The sequence below is a fragment of the Euprymna scolopes genome, chromosome 28 (assembly GCF_053919585.1).
Source record: "Euprymna scolopes isolate OS-2025 chromosome 28, ASM5391958v1, whole genome shotgun sequence".
Classification (NCBI taxonomy): domain Eukaryota; kingdom Metazoa; phylum Mollusca; class Cephalopoda; order Sepiida; family Sepiolidae; genus Euprymna; species Euprymna scolopes.
In genome coordinates this window covers 92,443,404-92,447,055 of record NC_136509.1, presented here as the reverse complement: position 1 = coordinate 92,447,055, position 3,652 = coordinate 92,443,404, and positions in this window count along the sequence as shown.

The window sequence follows — 3,652 nt, the reverse complement described above, 5'->3', positions numbered from 1 at the left end:
ATGCATTATTGAGATGAGTATTATTTATTAATTTATTTATTGCGGACTAATATCCTCATCTTTATTAGCCAAAACGTGGTGAGACAACAACAGCTATGGATGGCAATGATTGCTGAGAATACAGTTAGGAGAGTCGGAGTTCCTATCCCGTCGCGGTTACCACCTGATGAAGGCCAGAGGAATAGTTGCCTGAAACGTCCTAAAACAACAACTAAGATGAGGATAATAGTCGGCAATAAAATAAATTAATGAAAATTATTATTTTTTTAAAGTGAGATTTTTCTTTTGTGGAAGACTATCAGGGCTACCTGGTGTTGCCCAGAACAAAAGTGTAACATATTTCTATTAAAACTTCTATTTCTATCCGTCTCTCTATCTTACTCTTTTTCCTCCTCCCTTTTCTGACCACCTCTTTCTCCTCGGCTCAGCCCATTCCTCTCTCTGAACATAGGCATGCACATATACACAATGTTCCTTTATATAGGTTCCTTGAGGAATTACTCTGAATAAAGGAAGTAACTCCTTGATTAAAAATCAGAGTTGCTTCCCTTTAATAAAATACATGAATTGTCTGGAAAGCTTACTCTTTCTGACATGTTCTGCATCATTTGTGAACTCACCTGTGTGCCCAATACAGTATGCAAGTCTCCTAGATCTTTCCTCACAATTTACCCTGAGCTATGTTCATCTTCTGTTCTGTCTCCACTGGGATCTTCCAACCACTCTGTTGTATCAGTTAAAATAAAAATGAAATGTAATAAGTCCTCAGACATACCTCTCTATCGTACAGTATATTGATACTCTATGGCTGACTGGGATAGCTTCTATACATTTATATCATATCTACCTCTGCGTTCCATATTTAAAAACGATGTGTCCTCTATAGTATCAGGCCTGACGGAATGGTTAATTGTTGGTATACACCATTTCATACCCTCAAAAAAATTTCAGCAAACACCTAACAGCCAGCCGTGGTTCTCTCCGGAATGTGCTGTTGCCATTGCGCACAGAAATCACTTTTTCCATTTCAACGTAACAGATGTACTGAGACTAAAGCCGCTTTCAGGAGTACCAACAACCACTGTAAAAGAGTAATGAAGAACGCAAGGGGATTGTATGCTCAGTCCGTTAAGTCCAAAGTGGCTGAGCAGCGGCTTGGTTCCCACCAGTTTTGGCAAATAGCAAACAGGATCCTGAACAGAAGTGTGTGCTCTATCCCAACCATGATCAATGGATCTGATATAATCTCGTCAGCATCAGACAAAGCCAAACTCTTTGCCAAGAACTTTGCAGCTAATTTTACTCTATGCGACCAAGGCCGCCGACACCCCGTATTTCCTCCTGTATCAGAAAACACGCTATGCAACATACAAATGTCTGTGCATGATGTTGCGAAGCTAATCAAAAACCTTGATTCCAGTAAAGCAACCGGCCCTGACGGCATTCCAACTATAGTGCTGAAAAGGCTTCAAGCAGAACTAGCTCCCATCCTTACAAAGTTGTTTAAGCATTGTCTTAAGGAGATTTGCTTCCCCAATACCTTGGAAAATCTCATCAGTATGTCCCGTATTTAAGAATTCTGGTGATCGGTCATCTCCCTCTCAGTACAGGCCAATAAGTCTCCTGTGCGTCATGAGTAAGTTACTTGAATCTGTGTTAAATAAAGAAGTAGTCAACTACCTCAGCAAAAATAACTTTCTTAGTGACACACAATATGGTTTCTATTCTGCTAGATCAACAACAGATGTGCTTACGGTTATTTCTCATAGGATTTGCAAATCTCTTGACAGAGGCTTCCTTTCTAGGGCAATTGCTCTTGACATATCAAAGGCCTTTGACAGGGTATGACATAAAGGTCTACTTCACAAGATCTCCAACTATGGTATAGCTGGAGATGTCTTTTCAATTATTAAATCATTTCTCTCTGATAGGTTTATAAGAGTTGATGGGCAGAAATTAGAAGTTTATAGTATTAATACTGGAGTCCCTCAGGGGTCTATCCTGGGTCCAACTTGATCTACATCAATGATCTTCCAAATCATATCCCTAGATCATTCGTAGACACTTATGCTGACGACACTACCATCCATGGCAGAACATCAAAAGCCGTAAACGATCAAGTTCTTTCAGATTCTCTCTCCTCTGATCTTGAGCATATGGTACAATGGGGAAAAAAGTGGCTGGTTACTTTTAATGCATCTAAAACCAAGCTGCTATCTTTACATCATTAACATTCTGATCTCCATCTGCAATCAATTGAAATGAATGGCTCTCATCTTGAGGAGGCTCCATGTTTTGACAAGCTCTTAGGCTTGACCTTTACTCCTGATTTGAAATGGAACACATACATCAAATCTGTTGCCAAGGATGCTGGGAAAATGGTGGGATCCTTCTATCGATCCAGTAGATATCTCACTGCTGATGCAATTCTCTACCTATATAAGAGCCAGGTACATCTAAGGATTGAGTACTGTTGCCATCTCTGCTAGAAAGACTTATCCTGCCTTGACAGAGTTCAAAACAGACTTTGTAGCCTAGTGGGGGAATACCTTTTCTCTTCCCTGCAACCTCTTTCTCACAGAACAGACATTGCAAGCCTGTCTCTGTTTTATTGTTATTTTCATGGCAAGAGCTCGTCTGAACTCCAATCTATGGTCCCCCCTCGCCAAACTTTCACGAGAAACACTTGTCTAGCTAAAAACACTATCAATAATTTCCTCCACTCTTTATCTGTGCCTAAACCTAATCGTAGATTCCATGAACAAAGTTTATTTCTTAGAACTGCACACCAGTGGAACTCTCTTCCTTTTGCCTGCTTTCCAGCTGACTACAAAATGGTCATCTTCAAGTCCAACGTAAACAAGTTCTTGATGAGACGTTCTCCTTAAGTAATCCAATTTACCAAATTTACACTTCTAACGATTACTATGATATTGTCCTTTTGATCAATGTACATTCTTTAACCCTTATACTCGAGTGGCCTCTGGGCCTTGATAAGTGGTGATTCCTTTGTAAAATAAAAAATAAAAAAAGCTTAGGATCAAAGAATGAATATTGTTGTCTAAAATGTAGATGTTGTTTATCCGGGGCAATGCCGATCAAGTATATACTAACTTTGTGGTTATTTGCTTTATAGTTTTGGACTTTTAGCTGGATATACGCTACATACATACATTTGCTCTTTATATAATAGAAGAACTATTAAAGTAAACAAGTGGCGGAGGGGTGTAAAACTAATATATGATAATCTCAGTCGGTTAACTGTGGTTTGAATAAAATTATATGTGTTATTCACATATAGCCATTAACATAATTTTAGAATCAGATTCAGAAGAAAACAACAAAAAGAAAAAACAAAGAGTAAAGAAAATAGTAATCTCAAGAAAAAAAAAAAAACAATTGAAAATTACCATCACCTATTGAACGTTATTGATGTGCCTTCCAACTGTTACATCGACTTCCGGTTTTTACAACTTCTAATTCATTTGAGAAACAACAAACTTAACCTTCGGGTCAAGACCAAAGTGTAGTATCTGTTCTTCTGTCAGTGGAGGAGAAATCCTTCACGACTGAGACAATTTTTATTTTTGTTCCTTTTCTCCACATTAAAAAACGACCCCGGTGTCTAACTCTGTCCCGTGGGGAGGCATTG